We start from the raw sequence: 26683 nt of genomic DNA on the forward strand, positions 1-26683 counted from the left end.
GCGCATGATTATCAGGCAATTATCTGGCATCTGCTGTGTGAATGCATCAAGTATGTTCCCCTGATTCAGCTAAAAAATAACCTGTTAAATGAGTACACAGACATTGTGGGCGGGTAATAACAGGGAACAAGTTAAACCTGGATGTAAGAAATGCCTTAAGGTAGAAATGCTATATTCAGCTGCGGATGACGGATACCTCCTCGCGCGCTGCCAAAACCCCGTCCGGCCAAAGAGTAGCCTACTCGGCACAAAAGAGACAACACTAAGTCAGATACTCCTGAAAGGAAGAAAAAAAAAGATGAATATGCAGACATCTGCTGGCTGCACTGATATGTCCGATAAATTATTGGTTGTCATAAAGTCTCAATAATAAGGACTAATTACCTGTTATGATTGAATATTAAATTATAGATCAGTGTTTGTTTGCTTTATCTGCGCTTACAATGTAAGGGTCGGGCATTACAATGAACCACTCGTGGTTTTACAGCAAGAGCTGTGGAAGGAGCTGCGGCTTGAAATGCAACAAGGTCTGAACTTCAGATACTTTAGGAAGAACTAAAGAATCTCTTGTGTATGTATTGTGTGCGGCCAGAACCAGGCCCTGCAAGTTGAACTAGTTTTAGGGAGATGGACGGATGTTACAGCAATAAAAATATCTACCTCATCACATGATAATGTTCCAATCTTTCAGATTAGAAGAAACCAGAAATTCTTGAACCAACACCGGCGTGGGCTGAGATGGTGGCAGTGATTACTTAACGAACAGCAAGGTAAAGACAAGAGTTAGTACTTGAGCTGATATAATGTGAACAGGAAAGCACTGAAATATGTGAATGCAGTTACCTTTCTTATGTACCTCCAGAGGAGTCAACTTTGTTGTACACTTCCTGAAACTAAATAAACAACCGTACACCCTAATCTCTCTTTTTCCACAATCTGTTGTTTAAATGAAATCTTGTCCACGTGCATCTACCTAAAGCTTTACCTCTAGCACGTGGTGCTCCGTGAGTGCCCTTTCTATACTAAGTTACTCTGTGAGCACTGGTAATTCACCTCCTTTTCAGAAGTTAATAAGATATGACATGTTTAACAGATTGTTTGCTTAAATATCTGTGTATGGTGAAATAATCCTTGCTAAATTTCAAAGATGGTGAAGTTGAGATGTCGTTAAAAGCCAGTTAAATATTGTGTATTCATATTGTGTTACATTTGCATTTCGTAATTTTAAATCTCTTTACATCCAACAGAACACAAGCTTTGAAAGCATGAAATGCTTTTGAATAACAGCTATTGTTCTGTAAATCTACAAATAATGGTCAGAAATAATGAACTACAGTATTCAGGAAAACATCAGCGCAGTCAGAGACGGACAGACCTGAACATAAACTGACAGATTCCGGAAGAGGCTGTGAAGGATAATTCAGTGGACGTAAGAGTCTGAGCTGTGCACCTCCACGTCACAGGACTGAGGAAATGACCTCTAGAAAAGTAAGGCACAACACTGACAAACCACCTTCAGCTGTGATCATGGGATCGGTATAACATGGTTACAGCAGTGCGTTGATTCCTAAAATGATTACAGACCATCATTCAATGCTCTAGGTGTATTGTAAACTCTTCCTGGCTATACAACAGCAACCAGTGTAGAGCACAACAGAGTGGAGACAAACAACTAAAGTGTTAAAGAAAGAGGAGTTCTGCTGTCTAACATTTAGAGTACTGTCCCTATTGCACCAACGGGAAGGATTTATTTTTACCCACAAGTGTCAAAACCTGTTATCCAATCCAAAGACAACATCTCTTGCAAGGAAGCCTATCTAATATTATGCGTGTGGCAAGTGTTTAGTGGCCATTGTACTTTATTTTTAAATTGGAAATCAAATGTTGTAAATGCCAACAAATGCAGGAAATGTGGGAATAATACAAGTGCTTTATCAACCATGCTGGCCCTTCAGGAAACACAGTCATGGGATGTAGACAAATATATACCCGACCCAGAGACACTAATCAAGAAGGAAGAATCATACACATGCAGCAAAAGCTTTAGTTTCTCATCCATATTAAAGTGCCATCGTCAAACACACACAGGCGAAGAGCTGTTCAGATGCAGTGAATGTGTAAAGAGCTTTAGGCTGTTATCAACCCTAAAAAGACATCAGCGAATGCACACAGGGGAAAAACCATTCGAGTGCAATGAATGTGTGAAGAATTTTAGTCAGTTATCAGATCTCCAAAGACATCAGCGAACGCATACAGGGGAAAAGCCATACCACTGCAGTGAATGTTTGAAGACTTTTAGTCAGTTATCACATCTCTACAGACATCAGAAAACACACGCAGGAGAAAAAACATACAACTGCAGCGAATGTGAGAAGAGTTTTAGTTGGTTATCACACCTCCAAGTACATCTGCGAACACACACTGGGGAAAAGCCATTCAGGTGCAGTGAATGTGTGAAGAGCTTTAGGCTGTTATCAGATCTCCAAAGACATCAGCGAAAGCACACAGAGGGAAAGTCTTACCATTGCTGTGAATGCGTGAAAAGCTTTAGTCAGTTATCACACCTCTACAAACATCAGAAAACACACACAAGGGAAGAAACATACAACTGCAGCGAATCTGAGAAGGGCTTTAGTTGTTTATCACATCTCCAAGCACATCAGCAAAAACACACAGAAGAAAGGCCATTCAGATGCAGTGAGTGTGTGAAGAGGTTTAGGCTGTTATCGACCCTGAAAAGACATCAGCGAACACACACAGAAGAAAAACCATTCAAGTGCAATGAATGTGTGAAGAGCTTTAGTCAGGTATCAGATCTCCAAAGACATCAACGAATGCACACAGGGGAAAAACCATACCAGTGCAATGAATGTTTGAAGTGCTTTAGTCAGTTATCACACCTCTACAGACATCAGAAAACACACACAGGGGAAAAAACATACAACTGCAGCGAATGTGAGAAGAGCTTTAGATGGTTCAAACACCTCCAAACACATCAGCGATCACACACTGGGGAAAAGCCTTTCGGGTGTAGTAAATGTGTGAAGAGGTTTAGTCGATCACCAGACCTGCAAAGACATCAGCGAACACACTCTGAGGAAAAACCATACCGTTGCAGTGAATGTGGGAAGAGCTTTAGGCAGTTATCAATCCTACACGGACATCAACGAACACACACTGGGGAAAAACCATACCATTGCAGTGAATGTATGAAGAGCTTTAGTCAGTTATCAATCCTACGCGTACATCAGCGAACACACACTGGGGAAAAACCATACCATTGCAGTGAATGTATGAAAAGCTTTAGCCAGTTATCAGCCCTCTAAGTACATCGGCAAACACACACAGGGGAAAAACCATACCACTGCAGTGAATGTGAAAAGAGTTTTGGTCAATTATCAATCTTACAAAGACATCAGCGAACACACACAGGGGAAAAGCCATACCACTGCAATGAATGTGTGAAGAGTTTTAGTCAATTATCAATCCTTCAAGTGCATCAGCGAACACACACAGGGTTAAAACCATACCACTGCAGTGAATGTGTGAAGAGCTTTAGACAGTTATCACAGCTCCAAAGACATCAGCGAACACACACAGGGGAAAAGCCATACCATTGCAGCGAATGTGTCAAGAGCTTTAGTCGGTTATCACACCTTCAAGCACATCAGCTAACACACACAGGGTTAAAACCATACCATTGCAGTAAATGTGAAAAAAGCTTTAGTTGGTTATTACACCTCTACAGACATCAGCGAACACACACAGGGGAAAAACCATTCAAGTGCAGTGAATGTGTGAAGTGCTTTAATCAATTATCAGACCTACAAAGACATCAACGAACACACACAGGGGAAAAACCATTCAAGTGCAGTGAATGTTTGAAGAGCTTTAGTCAGTTATCAGACCTACAAAGACATCAACGAACACACAGAGGGTAAAAATCATTCAAGTGAAGGGGATGTATGAAGAGCTTTAGTCACTTATCAGAGCAGCAAAGACATCACCGAACACACACGGGAAAAGCTATTCAAATGAAGGGAATGTGCAAAATTCTTTACTCAATTATATGAGCTACAAAAACATCATTGAACATACACTAGGGAAAACCATACGACTGCAGTGTATGTGTGAAGAGCTTTAGTTGGTTATCACACCCCCAAAGGCATCAACAAACACACACATGGGATAAAACATACAACTCTAGTTAATGTGTGAAGAGCTTTTGTCAATGACCAGCCCTACAGGGATATCTGACAACACACACATGGGAAAACCATACAATTGCAGTAAATGTATGAGAGCTTTAGTTGGTTATTATACCTCCTAAGACATCGGCAAACTAACACAGGGTTAAAATCATACCATTGCAGTAAATGTGTGAAGAGCTTTAGTCAATCTTCAGAGTTCAAAAGACATCAGAAAACACACGCCGGGGGAAACCATTCAAGTCCAGTTAGTAAGAGAAGAGCTTTAGTTGGTTACCAAGCCTACAAAGCCATCAGCAAAGTACAGAAGATGATAAAGTTACAATTATGTGGGGCAATCAAACGCCGGAGGATGTTAAGTAGAAGATAGACACCCCGACTAGCAGAATGGAAGCAACACAGATATTTGTGGAATAATTGTGTCTACTCAGTGATTGATCAATTCATTTCTCTACAGATAAGAAAAATAAATGAAGTTGCAGGAAACACATTAAGACATTAGCAGAGTGCAGACCAAAAGAAAATAAATAGTGTTGTTTTTTTACTTTGGTAAAGTAGTTATAAAGAACAACATCCACACACAGCTTTTCATGCTACTTTTAAAATCAACCTAATGGACAGGGCTTGGACTAACAAGGGTATTTTCAGCTAACTTCAGGGATTAATTCTAAAACCTATAAACCCAACACACTCAAACTGATTTAACTGGCAGGCACTGGAGAATATTCATAGTTAATTGTGGGCTTTAGGTGCTTTGTGCAACATTGATGGTTTCACTGCTGCAGCCAGAGGACAGAGTCCAAAAACATGAGAAGTGAAAGTAGTACATTGTGATCTCAAACTCTCTGGGTTAATGCTTGCAGTGCACATGTACCTCCCAAGACCTGACACGGGAGAAGCGATGCTCATTTCCATCATCACATGCATCTGTAAATTCACCCACTATAGGGGTATTTCCCGAGTGACATTCAACAGCTGGATCCTTGGAGGATTGGACTGCTCACCACTGACTATGTAAATAATTAATTGTTTGATTAATTGCATGTAAAAATATTTTATGAGTTTCTTATTTGCGGAGAATCATCTGACCAAATCCTAACTGTTTCATGGATAGAATTAGTGCATGATGGCAAAATTATTGATATGAGAAAACGATGTTGAAATGTTTACTTCTAATGAGGTTTCTTAAGGTTTGACGGTTAAGTAAAGATTAAATATTGAGCACTAAATAAATCCAGCTCTTAGAAGCTAGAATCCACAAGTATCGACTCTCTGTTATGCAGTTCGTGCAACCTCAGCATTTGGAAAGAAATCTGGATTCAGAAGAAAATGAGCACAAATGATATTCAGGTTTGTGTTTACAAGCTAAAAGGAACCCTCATTTTATAAACTCTGCTGGTGAATGCAAGAACTTAAAAAGCATATGCTGCCTCGTGAACAAAGAGTGAAAGTTTTTGATGCATTTTAGACTTTCTTAGCCCACAAATAAGATATAACATAGCATTCAGAATCATCTGAAATTTGCTTTTGTGTTGCTGGAGCCACCAAATACTGTGCTCTCATAACCCAGCCTTGTATACACGAAGGAGATCACCGATAAAATATTCATATCACAAGAAAGAAAAGGAAACACCTTCAGTAGCCAAAGATGGTAGAAACTAATGCATTCCACTGAGTTCATTTTCACAAAGTGCCTAGTCCTTGCTGCTGTGCATCATCACAACCATCTTGTAGTGGTAGTTTGGGATGAGGTCACTTCCAGAACTTGGAAAGGAAACTGTTACTTGCTGTTAAATACCAGACTGAGCACAGCACATCTATGCCGCCAGAGTTCTGTCCATCACAGCATGTTTTGCATTGAAGGTTTTGTGAACCAGTGAGAGTCAAGCGTCTAAAGAGAGATCTCATCTGATGGATACTTCTACCTGACGCTTCCTCACTTATAGCATAATCCCAGGTGCCAGTCTGGATCAGGAATCTTCAAGGCTATCACATTGCCAGTAGTAGACTCTAGCATAGCATCAGTAGCAAAAGCAGCATCCGATGACATCACCAAAGCATCCCAGCACAAGGTCATCAATACCCTTTTACCTACTCCTAAGGCGCTGGTCCAGAGCTTACTCTCTCAAAGAGTCTTATGTTTTCCCACAGGCATTTTCCAACAAGTGGAATATTGTGTCTCCTCCCTAGAGATCAGGGTTCAAACCCTGTAGGTACTGGGAAAGACTGAGATCTAGAACAGATCCCCTCTTCATATGCCCCTAGTGCCTCGATTCAGACCACGACTACTGGTATTGTTACTCCTGCCAGAGCAAGCACATGAAGGCCATCAAGGACCATGAGGCGAGGCTCTTCATACGCTGGGCCAGGGACGAAGAGCGCAGTTGACACTGCTTCCGACCACACTACAGGTCAAAATGGAAAATTTCAAGAGACAAACTCTAGCTCTAATCTAACCGGCATTGAAACCAGTAGACTGTACGGTGCCAATCAACCACATCCTGGTCCTGCATTTGCATCAGAGGTATCTGTGTTTTGAAGGGGGTTCTATGCAGTAGTAGTTTGTAGTGCTACCATTTGAGTTAACATCGGCACCTCAAGATTTCAGAGGTGATGGCAGTAGTTGCAATCCATCTCCGAATGTTGGTCATACCTATTTCCCAAACCTGAATGATTAGCTAATCAAAGTTGGATCTCTAGAGGCGGTATCTCCATATCTACATTCAAGTGTAGCCCTACTCTTTGACCGGCGTTCTGGATGAATGAGCCGAAATCCCACCCGACGCCCACAAATCCAGTTCATAAGGTCAGTACTGGATACCACTCTGCTCCAGGCCTTTCCTCCACCTCTGAGGACTGCAATGGTTCCTTCTTTCCAGCACACCGGGAGAGTCACAGTTCTGAGGGTCCTCTGACTCCCAGGTCTGATGGGTCTCTGCATTCTCCTAGTCCTGCATGTTCTTTGGCTCATTTGAACCCTGCAGTGGTACCTCTATGAGCAGTGGCTACAGTACGGGGGAGACCCGTCTGACTCCATCATAATCTCCCCCAGTGCTGCAGCAGGAGTGGTTTGCCGATTATGAGTGGCGTCCACTATGGGTATTAGCTTAGGATATCTTCACCTGCTGGGGTACTCCTCAGGTGGACTTGTTTGCCTTTTTGGAACATGTTTCAGTTGAGGTGACACGTTCAAGGGCACTACACATTTCCCCTCATTTCTTGTGTTCTGTGGAAGATGCACTATGACCCAGTTCTAAGTAATTCTCATCGCCCTAGATTGGCCAAGGGGAGTGTGGTATGAAGACCTTCAGCGCTTCTCCAGATGTTCCCTTCTCAAGCTGCCATGGAGACTAGACCTTCTCTCCCAGTCGGAGGGAATGGTGCTGCATCCCAATTTCAGAGGCATTCTCCTTCATGCCTGGAGATCCACAGAGGACATATGAACTCCTTGCAGCTGCCACCGGAGGTGGTAGACATCATCTCATCAGTGTGTCAACCCTCTACCAAGTCCATCATAGGAAAAGGTTACTTACCTCCGGTAACAATATTTCTGGTTTATACTCTATCTACTTGAAGAATTTTTATTGACTCGCCCACCTTCACGTTTGATTGATGTGTTATAGAGAGAGTTAATAAGATCCCAAAATTCGTCATCATATTAACTTTATTTTGGTTCGATGAACCATAAAAGTGCACAGTGCGAACAACATTATACATACATAAAAAGATCATAAAACCAGATCACATACAGATATTAATGTAGATGTAAAATGAGAAAACAAAAATTCAGTCATAAAATAAAAATTGGCAAATACTACCCCCAACGAAATCCCAATACCAGAGACAAAAACCTCAATAAGAGAGACCTTAGAAAAACTACTCCTATGCGGTCCGCTATGTCGTCCAAGTTGTATATATTATTTCCATTCATTCAGTTTTTGTTTCGGTTTTAAAAACTGTAAAAATTCATCAAACATTAAAAGCACATAAATCGACTATACACACGTTAAGGTCTAAATGTAATTCAAAAGCGAATTAATTAAAAATAAGTCTTAAGATAGAATTAATTACTATCTTGGCCTCCTACACGTAATATCAAAATCAAATGCCAAGTCAGCATAAGCCCAGTCTCCCTCACCCGAGAAGCCCTCTTTTCTAGTCAATATAAATTAGCCATCCTTTATTCTAGGAACCTTTTCCAAATACACCATTTCAAAAAGAGGAATCTACATACTGTGAACATTATTGGACAACTGTCTCAGTTTCTCGAGGCAAATAACATCTTACGGCAATCCCAAACTGGGTTTCGCCCGGGCCATGGCACAGATACCGCCCTTCTTGCCGTCATCGAGGAGGCAAGGCGCATTTGGGATTCAGGAGGGTCAGTGGCAGTGATCCTCCTGGATCTCAGTGCAGCCTTCGACACAGTCAACCATCGTGTCCTTCTCCATCGGTTGGCGGCAGCAGGGCTCACCGGGACGGCGCTCAGGTGGATAGAGTCCTTCCTTGCTGGGCGCTCGTTCCAGGTATGGGATGGCAATCACCATTCGACCACCCTCCCCTTTACGAGCGGGGTTCCCCAGGGATCATCTCTAAGCCCTACGCTTTTTAATGCCTACATGGCCCCCCTCGAAGATGTGGTGACACACTTCGGGATTAAAATAGTGAGTTATGCTGATGACACTAAGCTGGTCGTCTCTCTATCCCAACTGGACGACCACCCAGACAATCTGGCAAACTGCCTCACGGAAATCCACAGCTGGATGTGTGAATCATCTCTCAAATTAAACGGGTCAAAGACCAAAGTTATGCTCATGGGAAAGCATTGGGTGACCATCCCCCCATCGGTCTGGCCAGACGTGTTCGGGGAAATTCCCACCCCGAAACAAGAAATTAAGACCCTAGGAGTCTGGCTTGAACCCGAGCTTTCAATGAAAACGCAAGCGGCCAAAACAGCAGGAATCTGTTTTGGGCTTATGCGCACCACCCGCAGGATTCTCCCCTTACTCCCGCCCGCATCCAGAAAACTCCTAGTCCAAGGGCTAATATTGTCACGGTTGGACTACAGCAACATGGTTTATCTGGGAGCCCCAGAGGCCACCATGGCCAAACTGCAACGAACACAGAATGCAGCAGCCCGACTTCTTATGAACCTTCCCTCCAGAGTGTCAGCCAAACCAGCCATCAAGGCCCTGCACTGGTTACCACTGCGCCAAAGGGTGGAATTCAAAGCCATGTGCACTGCATACAAACTGATTAATGGAGCTGGTCCTTCGATCCTTAGGGACATGGTAACTCCTTGCAAAGCCCCCAGATCCCTTAGGTCTGAGAATGAACATCTGGCCAACATCCCCAAATATAAAAAGACACGTATTGGAGGCCGACGCTTCTCCGTGAAGGCTTCCACCGGATGGAACTCCCTCCCCCACACCCTTAGATTGGAACCCAGCTACCTGGTCTTTAGAAAAAAATTGAAAACACTCCTATTCCCTAAATAAAGTCCCCTCCCCTCTCTTCCCTCTCCTCTGGATAAACTCAATCATTACAGCGCGGGGATGCCTTCGGGTCACCAGGCGCTCTATAAATCGTTAAAATAAATAAATAAATAAATATTGCATGGTTGAAATTGTATTTCAGTATCTGAGGGCCTCTAGGTGGTTAGACATCCCTAAGTTCCTGCAGATCTGTACTATCCACATATGTCTAACTCTTTTATATGCTGGACAAAAATAAAGTTCATGTGCTTCAGTTTCTTCTGCTGTTCCACAGGAGGGACAATTCCGATCGAATTCCCTCGACCAGGCACTAGTAAATGTGCGCAGGGGGAACAAGCAATTCCTGAACTGCACATACAACTTCCAGGCTAGTACTGGCTGGATCTCATCTAAGAAAGTCTCATATCTTTAAATTTCTTTAATCTGTAGGAAATTCCTCGTCAGAATGGCCTCTGTTGGGCCCTTCATAAGAGAGGACAGTCTGGAAGCCCTGTAGCAATCCACAAGTTTCTTCTTGGAAATTGCCAGGAAGGTTGTTAGAGGGTCATCACATACAAAAACTAGTCCTATACTAGTCAGGGTATCCCTAAGATGAGTCAATAAGGATAGGCGTTTTGTCCCTGGATTCCCAGTTTTTTTTAGCTTGTCTGTTTGGGGTCTACTCTGGGGTCGACCAAATTCTGCTCCAGTAGAGAAGTCTTAAAGCAATGGTCTCTGAAATGGGGCATAGTCCTAGATCTAGTTGAAACAGAGTCATGGGGTGCTAGGGGGAAGCATCAATAAGTCCCCCATGAATTAATTTTCTACCAATACAATGTCTTTAACAAACCCCTGTCCCCATAGCTCTGCCTCATAAGTAATGGCTCCAAGAGATTGGGTTTTGTATATTTCCATGAGGGTTAAGAGGCTTAGAGAATGAAGAACTATAAACCTTAGCCAGGCCACCTGTACTCTGCTAGTTTCAACCTCTGATTCCCTATGTGAAAGGCCCAGTCCATGTTCTCATTGATTGTAATCCTCAAATCCTCAAAAATGGCAGCCATTTCCAGTAGAATTCCATTCAGCACGGGGTTGGTTCTAGTGGAATGCATGGAATTGAAAACCATAAATTCCGTCTTGGCAACATTAATCTCAAGACTGCGCTCGATGCAAAATTAGTTAAACCCATTGAGTATCCTTTGAAATCCCCACAGGAGATTTTGATAGGAAGAGGGAATCATCAGTGAACATCAGGGTTGGAATTTTGGTAGAACAAAATCTGGGAATAACGTTGTCATTGACCTCATTTAAAGTATCCACCAACCCATTGATCTACAAACAAAATAGCATCGGGGACAACACAAAGCCCTGTTGTACACCCCTAGTTAATGGAAATTGTTCAGAAAGCTCCCCTAGTTTCCCACATCAAACCTGAGCATAGTTCTTCTCATGTATCCTCATGATGATATTACAGAGGTAGGTGGGAACCCAATGTTGGATAGGACAGACCAGAGTTTGATACTCGTAACTAGGTCACAAGCTTATTTTATATCTATGAAGATCAGACACAGACTGCCACCCTCCAGCACCTCTGTTTTCCAGTAGAGGAGTTGAGGCAGAATACCTGCTCAATGGTAGAAGTTTGGTTTCTAAAGTCTGCTTGTATAGAGCAAAGAGCATCATTGTCCTTTATGACCTCTGTAGCCATTCTAGAGTGACCCTTGAAACAACCTTCTGTATCACATCTATGAGGCTAATGCACCTGTAATTCCCCAATAGAAGGGGGGAACCTTTCTTATACACAGGGATTATTTCAGCTGCACCATATAAGGGCACAGTGCAAGCAACATTATACATACATAAAAAGATCATAGAAATAGATCACATCCAGATATCAATGTACATGTAAAAAGAGAAAACAAAAATTCTGTCATAAAATAAAAATTGGCAAATACTGCCCCCAACTAAATCCCAATACCAGAGACCCCAATAAGAGGGACCTTAGAAAAACTGCTCCTAAAGGGCCCGCTATGTCGTCCAAGTTGTATGTATTATTTCCATTCATTCATTCTATTTGGTCTTTGTTTCGGGTCTTAAAAACCATAAAAATTCATCAACCATTTAAAGCACATGTTTATGTTCATATGCTTGTCTAGCGCTTGAACGCCCTGGCGCCTTGGCGCTGAGTGTGTGGACAGGAATGGTGCACCATGCCTGATGGAGGCCTATGCAGATGTAAACAACAGGGTTTTCACTTCCTGAAAAGCTGTAAGTTGGGTTGGATCTTCATCGGTAGTGGCAGTTTGTTCCAGAGCTTTGCCGCACATTGTGATATTGCCATAGCCCCCCATCTTGCCCGTCTGGTCTTTGCGATCTTAATGAGGCCCAGGCTGGCAGATCTGAGGGTATGTGGAGGGATGTATGGTGGGAACAGTTTTTTGATGTCTTCAGCCCCACCATATTTTGCCTTGTGCACAAGGCTGAGGCACTTGAACTCTACGCGCTGCTTGACCGGAAGCCAGTGAAGTGATTTAATTCCGGCAAAGGTTGACTGTCCTCTGGGAATGCCCAGGAGTAATCTCGCTGCGGTATTTTGTAGAAAATTTAGTTTTCTCAGTTGGAATTTGTCACAGCCCAAAAATAGGGCATTACAATAATACAACTTAGATAGAAAAAGTGCTACCATCACCGTCTTTTGAAGCTCTAAAGATAAAAAAATATTCTCAGAGTTTTTAATAAGAGAAAGGAGGATGAAGTGAGGCTGTTTACCTTGGTGCCAAAATTCAGTTTGTCTTCGAAGATGATCCTTGGGTTCCTGACCTTATTTACCGGGCGGGGCATTCTCCGGCCTCAGTTGGCCACCAGGACCTGTTCCACAGGGGCTGGCCCGGGCCAAATTCCATCACCTCTGTCTTGTCTGTATTCATTTTCAGGAAGCTATGGCTCATCCAGGTCATAATCTCCGTGAGACAGACATGGAACCTGGCTGCTGTAGTCGCAGGCTGATTGGTGATAGAGATGACTAGTTGTGAGTCATCAACATGAGAGACCAGGACAAAACCATGCTTCCTGATAAGGTTGGCCAGTGGTGTGACGTAGAGGTTGAACATTGTCGGGGAAAGGGGAGACCCCTGTGGAACACCACATGTGAGATGAAAGCTGTCCTACTTCAGGCCATCCCAAAACAGCCTCTGCTCTCTTTTCTCCAAGGAGGGCAGGAGGGCCAAGGTGGCTCCCCCTACCCCTATGTCCCTCAGCCGCTGCACCAGAACTGTATGGTTCTTGGTGTCAAATGCGGCTGATAGGTCCCCCCCCCCCCCCTTGTCCATCACCCTTTGAATCTCTTCAGTAGCAAGAATTAAGGCAGATTTGGTGGAGTGGCATGAGCGGAAACCGTGCTGGGAGGTACCCAGCAGATTATTTACATCCAAATAGTCGGTCAGCACTACATTCAATTGTTTTTCCAAGACTTTGGCCACAATTGGTAGGCCAGCAATGGGACGATAATTTTTTGGTTCATTGGGGTCCAGATTGGATTTCTTCAGAAGGAAGGAAATCAATACTTTTTTCCAGATTTCTGGGTAATGGCCAGATTCCAGGACTTGGTCTAAGAGGGGGAAAGATTGTCGCAAATCTTGTGGGCAACCTGATGCATAATGGAGGGAGGGCAGGGGTCAAAGGGGAACTGGATTTTATGGAAAGCAAAAGTTTTTGTGTTTCCTCGTTGGTTATTGGCTGAAAGCGGGATAATCTACAGTGGGTAGGTCCCATTTTTATTTGTGTGTCCTGAGGTCCTGTGGCAGTTATGAAATCATTGTAAATTCCTTGCACCTTGTCTTAAAAATATCCGGTGAGTTTATCACACAAGGTTTGATCAGGCTTAAAAGCATTTTCCTGTTGCGGCTTAGCTAGCAAGTTGACAGATTTTAACAGTTCCTTTGTGGAGTTGCCGGCCTCCTTTATTTTGGTAGTGAAAAAAAGATTTTTGTGCCAGTGATTGCCTCCTTATATTGAGAAATAACTCAGTTATATGTGGATTTCATAGTGGCGTTGTAATCTTGTCTCCAAAGGCGCTCAGCTCTCCTGTAGTTGGTTCTTAGGCATTTAAGCTCTGGAGTGTACCAGGGTGATGATATCTTGGCTCTTTTTACTTTCAAAAGTTTTTTGGGTGCCACCTGATAATGCTGCTGGTAGTAACCAGCCATGAAACGCAGGGCTGCTACGTTGTTAACTGTTTCTAGTGAAGCAGGGAAACGGCCAAGGGCCGACTCAAAGTCACTATCTTTGACTTTATTCCAGCGCCTGATGTGGACCTTCGTTGATTTGGCCTGTGTACAGAGATGCGGCTGTGTAACTCTGATGTTAAAATAAATAGCCTTATGATCTGTCCATGGCAAGGCTCACAGGTTGGTCAGAGTAATATCTGGATTGCTTGTGAAAATTCCGACTAATATATGTCCTGCCTGGTGTGTGGGTTTGGTTATGAGCTGGTTAAGGCTAAATGCCTCTAGATTGTCCAGTAGTCTGATGGTGTCAGAATAATTTTTAGATTCTAGATGGTAATTAAAGTCCCAAAGGATTGTGAGGAAATGGGGATCAGTAGATGATTCCAGGATCGTTAAGAGGGCGTGGGAGAACGCCGCATCGGTACGTTTAATTGGTCGCGATAAATGATTGCTATGCCCCCCTTACTTATCTTCCTAACTTGTGAGAGGAAAGCGTAGCCTGCTGGTAGGACAATATTCCAGTCTAGCGCTTTTGTGATGTCTGTCCAGGTTACGGTCACAAAGACTAAGTCTGGTGTAGTGAGTTGGATTAGATCTTCTAGCTCGTGTTTATGCTCAACTACAGAGCGGGCATTTAGCAAAAGACACTTGGCAGATGCCATAGCTGTTGCCATTTATGGTCCTGTGCGTGACTTTTTCCCTGCAGCCATTTTCTCTGTTTCTTTGGTTTACAGGCACATTATCGTCCCACCCTTTTCCTGACATGTTTGTAAACATAGGGGTCAAGCAGCCATCAGGGTTAATACAAAAGGAGCAGTCTGTGCAGCGAGCCTCGGCCCCACCCAGGTGCTGAGGGAGTATGTTGTGGGATGTGCAGTTGTTTCCTCGCAGTTTGAGCTGTTTTTGCCTACGATATATATGGGACCCAGTTCGGCCTGGTGTTCTGGCGCTGGACGCGCTAAGGGCGCAGACAGGATTGCCTTTGGCGCGCCGAAATATACACCCGTTAAGGTCTGAATTGAATTAAAAAGCTAATTTATTAAAAATAAGTCTTAAGATAGACTTAATTACTATCTAGGCCCCCTGCACGTAATATCAAAATCAAATGCCAAGTCAGCATAAGCCTAGTCTTCTTCACCCGAGAAGCCCTCTTTTCTAGTCAATATAAATTGTCCATCCCTTATTCTAGGAACCTTTTCCTAAAACACCATTTGAAAAAGAGGAATCTAGATACCGCAAATCTATTGCATGGTTGAAATTGTATTTCTGTATCTGAGGGTCTCCAGGTGGTTAGAGATCCCTAAGTTCCTGCAGATCTGTACTATCTACATATGTCTAACTCTTTTATATGCTGGACAAGGTAAAGTACATGTGCGTCAGTTTCGTCTGCTGTTCCACAGGAGGGACAATTCATATCGAATTCCCTCAACCAGGCACTAGTAAATGTCCGTAGGGGGAGCGAGTGATGCCTGAACTGCAATACAACTTCCAGGCTAGTACTGACTGGATCTCATGTAAGAAAGTTTCATATCTTTCAATGTATTTAATCTGTAGGAAATTCCTCGTCAGAATAACCTTTGTTGGGCCCTTCTTAAAAGAGGATAGTCAGGAAGCCCTGAAGCAATCCACAAGTGTCTTCTTGGAAATTGCCAGGTAGGTTAGAGGGTCATCCCATAAAGAAACTCAGGGTGTTCCTAAGAGGAGAAAACCAGGGTAGGCTTTTGACCCCTAGTATGGGATCTGCTCTGGAGTCGACCAAATTCTCCTCCTGAAGAGGAGAAGCCTTAAGGCAATGGTCTCTGAAATGGGGCACAGCTCAGGATCTAGTTGGAGCGGAGTCAGTGGGTGCTAGGGGGAAGCATCAATAAATCCCCCATGAATTTATTTTCTACCAATACAATGTCTTTACCAAACTTGTGTCCCCTTAGCTCTGCCTCGTAAGTTATGGCTCCAATGGATTGGGTTTTGTATATTTCCATGAGGGTTAAGAAGCTTAGAGAATGAAGAACTATAGACCTTAGCCAGGCCTCCCCTACTCTGTGCTCATTGAGAGTAATCCTCAAAAATGCCAGCCTTCTCCAGTAGAATTCCATTCAGCACGGGGTTGGTTCTGGTGGAATGCATGGAATTGAAACCATAAATTTCGTCTTGGCATCGTTAATCTCAAGACCCCGCTCGATGCAAAATGAGTTAAACCCATTGAGTATCCTTTGAAATCCCCATGGGAGATTTTGATAGGAAGAGGGAATCATCAGTGAACATCAGGGCTGGAATTTTGGTAGAACAAAACCTAGGAATGTCGTTGTCATTGACCTCATTTAAAGTATCCACCAACCCATTGATGTACAAACAAAATAGCATCAGGGCCAACACACAGCCCTGTTGTACACCCCTAGTTACCGGAAATTGTTCAGAAAGCTCCCCTAGTTTCCCACATCGAACCTGCGCATAGTTCTTCTCATGTAGCCTCATGATGATATTAGGTAGGTAGGAACTCCATGTTTGATAGAACAGACCAGAGTTTGGTTCTCGTAACTAAGTCACAAGCTGATTTTAGATCTACGAAGATCAGACACAGACTGCCACCCTCCAGCACCACCGATTTCCAGTAGAGGAGTTGAGGCAGAATACCTGCTCAATGGTAAAAGCTCGGTTTCTAAAGGCTGTTTGTATAGAGCTAAGAGCATCATGGTTCTTTATCCACTCCTTAGCCATTCTAGAGGGACCCTTGAGACAACCTTCTTTATCACATCTATGAGGCTAATGGGCCTGTAATTCCCCGATAGAGGGAGGAACCTTTCTTATACACAGGGATAATTTCAGCAGCAGCCCAGGTCTAAGCCACGGGCATACCACCCAAAACAGCATTAAAGATGACTAGCAAGTAGGGGCCCCAGACATCAGGTTCCGAGAGATACACGTCCCCAGGTATCTTATTGATTCCAGGCTCCTTGTGAGGGGCCATGCTTAAGATAGCTCTGCATACTTCCTCAAGAGAAACCATGGGGAGGTCCTCATTAGCCTTTATACCAACCTGGTTCAAGGCATATGTTTGATGGTCTGCATTGTTCACCATCACTACCTCAGGGGGATCCTGGACATCATAAAGTGAATGAAAGAGATCATTTCATGCTTTGGACGCAATGCTAGGCTCTAGATTGATTCTCCCTTCCCGATTGCCGATGGTGACTATATTCCAGAATGCGCTTGGATCTTTCTGTTTAAGGGCCTGTCTTGGTCTGTTTGGTGGCATCCTTATGCATAATTCGAACACTTCTGAACCAAGTTTTGTCCTTAGATTATATTGCTATTATTAGGATAGATTTTGTTTTTCTCCAATGCACGTTATACTAGGATCGAATAATTTGTTTGTTCTCTCTGGACCTTCCCCCCGCATCAAAAAGGTTCCTCACTGCAGCTACACAAAATGAGTGGATCGCGGCCACTTCCTTGAACCTGTTTCCTGTATTTGTTGCCTGCATGCAAGCACTCAGGTCTTCCATGGAAGTCCCCATTATGTTGCAAATTATGGTAATAGATTGAGGGGACTCCTGTATTTTGGCCCAATGGATGCATCTCCGTGATGTTGACAGAAGCAATCTAGCATCGAATGGGTCCTTGTGTTTCCCCTGTATATTCCCATCTTGCACTAGCATGTCTAATACCAAGACATAATGGTCGCTATCATGGTGTGGTAAAATACCAAAATCTAGTACTGAGTCCCACATTTTTGCATCCACTAAACATAATCAATTATGGACTTGGACCCAGCCCGATTAAACACAGGGTTGCCACATTTATCTGGCGTTTCTTGCCCGTTGAAAGCCATTAGAGGGGTACAGTTGTAGCAGGTATTGCCCACTGCCTAACTTCTTCGTCTAAGGACTCGCTCAGTCTGATGCACAGTGGCTCTAAGTGGCAATTAAAGTCACCCCCTATAATCTTGAGATTGTGCTATGTGAGGGAAAGACAGGAGAATTGATAATTGCTCCACTGGTGGGGATTCTTGACTCCTACTGACTGAGTTCTAGCAGAGGTGAATCTCAGCAATACACACAGAAGGTCATGGGACCCGTCTCAATCTCCCTTGCTGAGCAACCTAAATAGGTGGCAATTCAGATTGTAAGCCCCCCGAGGCTCTACCTCGCACTGCAGGCACAGCAGGTTTGGAAAAGGCCACATAACCTGGTTGCCTTAACTCCTCCATGGCCTGGGTTTCCTGGAATAATACTAAATCATATTTGTCTATGAATGCCCCCCCTCCCCCCATTTACTGCAATCTAGCTTGCTCCTAAGACCCGCCACATTGCATGATGCAATTTTGATGGTATTAGACAAGGTTTGGTTTCTGGCAGAGCCCTACCCGCTTTTGGCTCTCGCTTATTCACCCTGGGCAGACACCCCATGTTATTAATACTAGTAACATAGCTCAAATTTACAAGTCCATCTGTTGCTCCAGCCCTTGGAATCACCCTCCTCCTCCTATCCCCCTTCTTCGTATTGGGAAGGCCTTCATTCTTGGGACAGAGTAGCTCAGTGGCTACGGTGTGGCTTCCATCAGGCCCTGCTCTACCCACGGTGCATCCTGGCCGGGCAATGTTCTTAGCTACTGTTGGATCAGCCCACTTTGTGGGCACTCCCTGCCTTGAGCATCAGCCAATCCCAACAACCTAATCCAGTGAAGTTCTTGACTGAAGGTCATGGGGCCATGCACTCAGCAGGGTCAGGGAGTCAATCCACCCCTTCTAAGACCTCAAACCTATTGTTTACAGCTGCAGCATCTCACAGGGGTCAGCCATATGAGGGGGATGTTAGGCACAACTGGGAATAGAGGGCAGGGGGTGTCGTGCAGGGTGATGGAGCCTACCCAGGAAACGTCTATAAAAATAGCCCAGTGGGATGATAGACAATGCTGGATTCTGAGCCTGCACCAATCCGATACCTGTTTTGGATCCCTAAAATTGATAACAATGCAGGCCCCAGTTTTGTCTTTACAGCCTTTCCCAATCCTGGAAACCCTTCGGGTTAGAATAATGTCCCCAGCTCTAGTGAGGAGAAAACATCTGTGCCTCGAGAGCCAATGTAGAGATTAGTTTTTTGAGGTTCTTGTGGGATTCTCCCTGGTTGCTATTCAATCCCAGGACTCCGGTTAGTACCGCAACATAAGGACATGATGCTGAAGGTAGAATAATAACAGGTAGATCTGCACCCCGCTGGTAGAACTATTGGAAGCAATTCCGAGCCCTTTGGTCTGTTGACTGAGTTGCTGTTAGACCCTTCCCCTGCACTGGGGTAGCACAGCCCCTCAGACTCAGCAATTGGAATTTGAACAGTCTGGCATCCTGTATCCAAGCGAACAGTTTGCCCCCCACATTGTGTGAGAGTAGCCTCCCCGTACAACTGCTTCAGTAAGTCAAGTTGCATCGAGAGAGGGCTCAGTTATTTGCAAATTATGAATAGGGCTCCGGTTTTTTGGGTATTTATTTTTTCACAATTTCCATCTGTATTCATCCATATTTATCTTCCAGCCATCTTAGTGATTCCGCGGAGGCTGCTGGTGGGGGAGCATGACGGCCGGAAGCTAACGGCCGTGACGGAGCTCCTCCCCCCTGTGTATGGCGCTGAACGCTGAGTGCTGGCAGAGGAATGTCGAGGCGGCAGTAACATCGGCTCTAGATTTGTTTTCCCGTCTCTTTGTTCCTTCGGTTGTTTGGAGAGGTGAAATAAGTTTCATTTCATGATTTCCGTAAGATAGATGGGCTTGGTGGTGAGACGCGGATGGTTGGAGAAATCCCAAAACCGGTGTGGTTCCGGGGGACCGGAGCAGCAAATGAGTGGCAGCGAGATCCAAGGCGAGTGTCTCTGGGGCTCACTGGATGGACAACGTTTTTTTGGGGTTTTTTTTGCATAGTTTTATATAGCGCGAACTAGACTTGAACCGAATCAGGTATCAGAGCGCTTTACATATCACCAGTTACATTACAAGAGGACACACATTCATTTTAGGCACAGGGAGATTAAGTGATTTGCCCAGAATCACAGGAGGTTTTTGGCATTGTTACCGAGACTCGAACCCAGATCCCCAGGTCCAAGGTCGAGCGCCCTAGCCATTAGGTTATTTAGGTTTGATGTAAGGGGGGCAGTTGATAAAATTGCCTTTAAAACGCTAGGCCATGGTTTATGGAGTGGAGTCAGTGGAGTGCCATTGACGATTGCGCAGAGAAGTACTGTGTCTCTCATGCATTGCGGGAAGGACACCACTGCAGTGAGTAGCAGGGGTCAAGTAAACCTAGAGGGGTATTTTGAATACTGCGGAGTACCCATACCTGCTCCACTGTGTGTGACACAGGTTTCTTACAGCACTGGGCAGGAGCAGGTTTGGGAGCCCTGCATGGAGGAGAGTGGCAGCAACGTTGCTAGCCTGTACACAAACAAACCTAGTTCTCCCCCGAAAGTACCTACCGTTAAGGCAGGAGTAAGCCGCTATACCCTTTGAAATCGAGCAGTCAGTATAGTGCCTACACCTCAAAAGCCATTGGCGACCCCGCCAGTGATACAAATCCAGGCTACATCCCGGATAGGGAAGGGGAACCACACCAGCAGTCTTACCACCACGGTGAAGGGAAAAGGTAAAAAGAGGATAAAAAGCACAGTATCGATCGCATCCAAGGTTACCCCCTCCCTAAAATCATTTTATACGGTCCTTTCGTTGTCTACTACAGATAGAGCGGGTAAAATGGCTTCTAATAGTACTTCAACCAGTATAGGACCAGGACCAGGTGCTGTAGTTATTACAACAAACTCACCCATGGCCATGTCCTCCCAGTTAGCTCAACCATTTCAGTAATCCCCATCTGTATCTCCACCTCCAGGGGAAGATAGGGTGCATCCATCAATTGAACTCTCGAATAGCTTTTCAGCTTTGGAGATTCAAGACTCTGTGCAGGAAGATGAAACTGAAGCGGAGGTAACGGCCCCCAGATAGCTGGCGAGGGCGTTCATACAGGCCCTATTCTACTAACAGTGTCTACCCCTGTGAATACTCCTGTGAATACTCCTGTTACACTTGCAGATATCTTGCTTGGATTAAAATAGGATATGGGGAAGAGATTTGAGGAGATGGGGAAAAGGTTCACAATTTCAGAGACCAATCAGGTCGCTATTCAGGCATCCTGTGAGGTGCTGGCCAAGAAGGTGGAGGAGGTTTCATTACGGACAGAGGCTCTAGAAGCGGAGGTGCCCAGAATTAAGGAAGCATTAGGCACCACTTCAGCCCATATGGAAAAGCTAGCGCAGCGAAATCGGGAGGTGAAGGATGACATTGAGAAACTTGAAAATCACGCTAGGACGAACAACTTAAAATTTCTAAATGTCCCAGAAGATATGGAAGGAGGGGACATTACGGCATTTGTGGTGGCACTACTTAAAACCACAATCCTAAAGGATCCCGCTGATGGCGACAAAGACCTACTAGTGGATAGTCAGAGGGCTCACCGGGATCCATATAGGCGGAACCCAGGGAGGGAGCGCCCCAGGAAGATTGTGGTAAACTTCCTGACATATGCTATCAAAGAAAGGATTCTGTCCATGGCATTAAAAACCGGAGCTATAAAATCAACCTCCTTAACCAGCCCGTTCTTCTTTACAATTCGTTCAGACATCTCACACACAACTGCGGCCAAGCAATGGGAGATGGGCAAGAGACTTCCTATATTTAATTCATTAGGAGCCCGAGTCCAGCGGAAATTCCCCGCTTACCTCCGCAAAATGTGGAATAACCACATGTATAACATACAGCAGATTGATGAAGCAGACATACTAATTGAAAAGATCAAGGCAGGCAATAAAGGGCATGGTGGAGAACAGAGCGGGGTAGTAGCCCACAAGTAAAAGAGGATTAAGTATATTTGAAATATGGGTCTGATCTTAACTTGCTTCTTTAATTAAATTATAGGTGTGAGAAGTTGGCCTGATATATAATGTTCACTATTCTAGTGAGCACTTTGTATCAGTCCAAACAACCCTTATGGTGATTGGTTGTAAGTCAACCTTATAGACCAGCTATCCTAGTAGCGTGGATACGAGCAGTCTTCGGGCTAAACTCTAGAGGGCGTGTTAAGCCAGCTGTTATACCATCACATATACCCCTTGAACACCAAGTGAAAGGACACCACACAAGTGTTATGAAAATAAACAATGTATTTATTAGAATCACAACAGCCCTGTACTCTTTATGAGGACAGGGTACTAAGCACAAAACAAAACTCTTACGAAAATACTTGAGTTCGCACAATTTACACAAATGCCCGAGGGGCACGGGAAACCATATACTACAAAAGTGGAATGCGAAATTACTAGCAGGTAAGTACTGTACTAATAGGCTTTGGAATCGCTAGGACTTGACTACTGAACCTTCAGATTACTAATAGGAGGCCTAGGGGACTCGGGTGCAGAGTGTGCACTCTCACGCATGATGCGGGACAAAGTCTATGGTAGCTAGATTTCACAAAGTTAGTGTTCTCGGGCGAACCCGACCTGGTAGGAGGAAAACGAAAGTGGATTCTGACCCTTGGATAGTGAGGCTATGCTGGGGCACCGAAATGCCGAAGTTACCTAGCCCAGGGGCTGCAGCTACATAGGTCTCAAAAGACGTTAGGAATCCTCGTAGACGGACCAGGAGCCTGAAGAAAGAAGTTGCTGGCAGGCGACCAGTGAAGAGAGTTCGAGTTGATCCAAGCCTGGATCGAAGATGGATGACACCTGAAAGCAGAGGGGACCAAGTTTGTGACTACTAGCCAGTAGTCAGGTGGCACCAGGAGGGTACCGGATGGTAGTCCCTCGACTAGGTGAGTGGGCGACGCTGTGCTCTGCAGATCTCACGGACCAGGAGGCGTTGTCGGCGACCAGGATGGAGGAGCGAACTGTCCCACGATGGATGAAGCTGTCGACGTCGCTGGACCCAGGATTGGGGCAACAAGTCTTGGCTAATTCAAGCCCACGTGGTGGACTCAAAATGGCGTCTAGAGTGGACCAGGAGGGTCCGGGGTGCTCCTCTTTTGGAAGGGAGCAAGGGCCAGTCTGGAGAAACCAGACTAGCAGCAGTGATGTCGTCGGGCGTCGTTAAGAAGGCCACAAGCCAGCGGGCTAGTAGCCAAACAATGCGGTGAGCAGCAAAAAGCAGAAGGGCCCCACGCAGATCGTGGAGATGCTGGGAGGCTGAACTTCGGTGCTGGAGCTGCTCAGGGTCGGGGCTTCTCAGACCCCAAAGCACTCACCAGAGGATCCCTCGGCGGTCGTGCTGGAAAGAAGTCGTGCAGTCTTGAAGATGGCCGGTCCCTCGAGGTCTCGTCGCACCCACGGTTCTCAGCTTTGCTGTAGAGGTGGGTAGAGGTCAGAGGTGCCAGGGAAGCCGGTTCTCGTCGAGCTGGGCAGTCGGATTCCGGAGGAAGGACTTGCAGCAGACCGCAGTGTTCTTAAGATGGTGCCTGCGGATGCAGGGTGACTACTCCTTAGTCACAAGGGAGAATCTTGAAGAAGAAATCTTGAAGTCCTTTCGTAGAAAGTCGTGTCTTGATTCTAAAGATGATCTAATTTGGAAGGGTCCCCGCTTCTGCCTTTATCCTAAAGAAAGGGGTGGGTACGCGACTAGGTCCTGCCCTAGGGGTGGGACCAGGAAGGGGGGTGGTTACACCCCTCTCCCATGCCGGACTTTCCCCAGGCCAGGGGCTGGTGTGCCCCTGGAACTGGTTCTAGCCGGCAGATGCGTAGTGAGCACCAGGGTGCCACTCGGCAGTCACCTTCCTGTAAAGCCCTGCCTACCCAGGATACACAAAACCCTGTCTGGGATGGTGCTAGCACCGCCCCTGACAGGAAACCCTTTGTCCAAGCTCTCCTCGCTGGAAGGACTCCCAGCAGCAGGAGGTCAGACTCATGTCTGTGGTGGCAGCATCCATTTTGTGGAGCTGAGGCTTCGTTTAACTTTAACCGGGGTTCACAGTTACATACATGTCGTGTCCCTCTAGAAGGGTGGAATGCTAACCCCGTTGCCAGAATTGGCGAGGGGTTAGTATTCCAATTCGTATGACACCTTACTCGACATGTTTTGATAAAGCAATACCTGAGATAGCATTTAACCGCGAGGATTATAATGCACTTAAGAGTATATGGTATGCGTTATCATGGAACAGCTATTAGGACTTGGTTCCGCAAGCTGCAAACGGGCTCAGCTCATGCCAGAGCACCATTTCACACGATTCCAAGCACTCTGCCTTCAGGATTGTCAAGGCCTGCCATAGGAGTGACTGATAGGAATCTGTGTGTCCATTTTTAGGGTTAGATATAGGTATACTATATCTAAAGCAAAGGGTGAGTACACCACCTTGCCCCAGCTGTCGTGCAGCCAGTTGTGTCAGATTTAGATGGCCATCCAGGGGTGGCATAATACATGCTTCAGCCCCTGGTAGGCCCTGGGTACACCTATGCCCTGAGTTACAGGGTCTGATAAGTTGGCCCAGTTCCAATTGGTACACATGTCAATTTAGTGAGAGAACAGCTAGGCTGTGGGTCTGATTGGCAGGCCCACAGCCAGAGAAAGTCGTAAACCAGTGAAACAAAATCAAAAAATCTGGGTGATCATAGGATTGCAGACCCTACTCTCCGACAATAGGCACACCAGGGAGGGAGCAAAGACCACTGCCGCCTGGCAAATACAAGATGAAACTAAGAATGTATCATATTTAACATACACAGAGGGAGGGTGGTACCCGTCTAAGGGCGTACGCCTGAGAAGATAAGGAGGGCTCCCCAAGGGGGTGGGGGGTTGGGGGGGTGAGAGGGGTAAGAGGAGAGGCACGGGTGGGGTAGCAAGGGGAGAAAAAGGAAAAAAAGTCCTTATTTCATCATAAGTTTCAGTTTTTCCTGAAAAACAGACGGGTGTTGGGTTGGATGGCTAAGGAGGGAAGGATGGAGATTACAAATGGCCCTCAATAAAGTATCTTATATTTCATGGAACGTGAATGGTTTTAGGTGTCCAAGGAGAAGGAGATTGATTATGAGCTTCCTGGAGCAATCTTCGGCTAAAGTCATTCTCCTTCAGGAAACTCATCTAAGCCCCACCGAAAGCAAAGAGATCTTTGAGAAACTGAGATGGATTGGTGCATTTTGTTGTTTGGGACAGACTGGAGTAAACAAGGGTGTTGCAATTCTGATTAAGGCAGGGATTAAGGGGTCTATAAAATCAACATCTACAGACCAGTCAGGGAGATGGGTTTTGGCTCAAGTCGATCTTAGCGGTAGTGAACAGACCATCGTTTCCTATTATGGTCCTAATGTAGATGATCCTACCTGGCTACTTAGAGTCCAGTCCAATGTAACCGGGGTCACCTCCCCTGTGATTATACGGGGGGACTTTAATGTACTCTTAGAACCTCAACAGGATCGATCCAATCATAGTTATTATGTTACTACCCCGCGTTCTAGACATGGTCAATATGATGCATGAGGTGGGTCTTACTGACCGTTGGAGAATCAAGGGGGAGGTGGCACCGGGTTTTACGTACTGTTGTAAATTGGCAGAAAGGGGTTAGCGTTAGCAGAAGCCATCCTGCATTTAGAAGTTATCTTATCTGCTGTTTAGAAGCCATTTTATCTTCCTAGCAGCCATCTTGTCTACCATGTGCTGCCATGTGCTCACCATGTGCTTTGTCCTACCTTCCTTTTAGCTGCGCCTGAAGTCTGCCTAGTAACAGGATATATTTAGCCTCCTCCATTTTAACGCATGCTCAGAAATGCCCGGTAGGATCTGCAGCTGTTACTGATTAGTTTCAAATAGGAATGTGTTCACTATGTTCTGAAAACTGTTAGCTCCTCTCACTTGGTTGAACAAAGAGAACTTGTATGTCCATATTAGGTATTTTTGTGTGCTCACAGGAGCCAGGACTGCCCCTTTCATTTATGCTTACTGTGTAAGTCTGAAATGTATTTAAGGCGCCAGCTTTCTGAATTCCTCAGACTGTCTCATTCATTTGCCACAGCTCTTGGGCGACGCAGCCTCACCTCATATGAGTGTAATAAAAATGTCCTTTGATATTCCAGAGTTCTGTGTTAGTCTCTTACTGCTTTTATGGACTACGTATCAGTGAGACCCCTGAGAAGCCGGTTTTTGGTTACAACAGATGGCGACCACGAAGGGACTCATCAGAGAGGTGGCTATCTGGAGGAGTGATCATCTTGTCAGGAGGCAGAAAACTACTGAGCAGCATGGGACTGGTCTCTGCAAAGAAGGTGTGCTGTGCACAGCGCTTCTGGTGATTCCCTGTGTCTGCAGCTCGGTGTGTTTCTGTCCTTCCTGATTTTTGATCCTCCACATGATGTCACCCCTGACTGAGAACATTTTTGGCGTGAGTATTATTAAAACAAAAATGTAAAATTAAAAGAGAGACCGATAGGTCATTTAGAACTTGGCAGTTAGAATTTGGACAGCTTATGTTTGGTAGGAGTAATTTGCGGCGCCTGTTCTAGGTTTTGGATGCCTTTGTATGGTAAGGTAGTTTTAGGAACGCTTACAGTGGCATATTTGTATTTGGGATAGACTTGTCTACTTTGAATTTTGTTTGACCTTTGATGAATATGATATGAATATGATTTGATTTGATTTGATATGTATGTGTTGCAACCCATATAGGCAGGTCATGCGAGGATATTTCCTCCACTTTTGATAGTAGTGTATATTTTGCACTATTTTTGGCATGCCTGTTGTTGTCTTTGGTTAAGCTCA

General features: G+C 45.0%; 1 pseudogene across 1 annotated transcript; it reads left to right on the top strand.

Annotated features, from left to right (window-relative positions):
• The first annotated feature begins 1462 nt into the window (after window positions 1-1462).
• LOC147737746 (uncharacterized) lies at window positions 1463-5458 on the top strand (annotated as a pseudogene). Its single transcript, XR_015300882.1, has one exon. The product of XR_015300882.1 is annotated as an uncharacterized LOC147737746 (transcript).
• The last annotated feature ends 21225 nt before the right edge of the window (window positions 5459-26683 follow it).

The sequence above is a fragment of the Lissotriton vulgaris genome, chromosome 1_1 (assembly GCF_964263255.1).
Source record: "Lissotriton vulgaris chromosome 1_1, aLisVul1.2, whole genome shotgun sequence".
NCBI lineage: Eukaryota > Metazoa > Chordata > Amphibia > Caudata > Salamandridae > Lissotriton > Lissotriton vulgaris.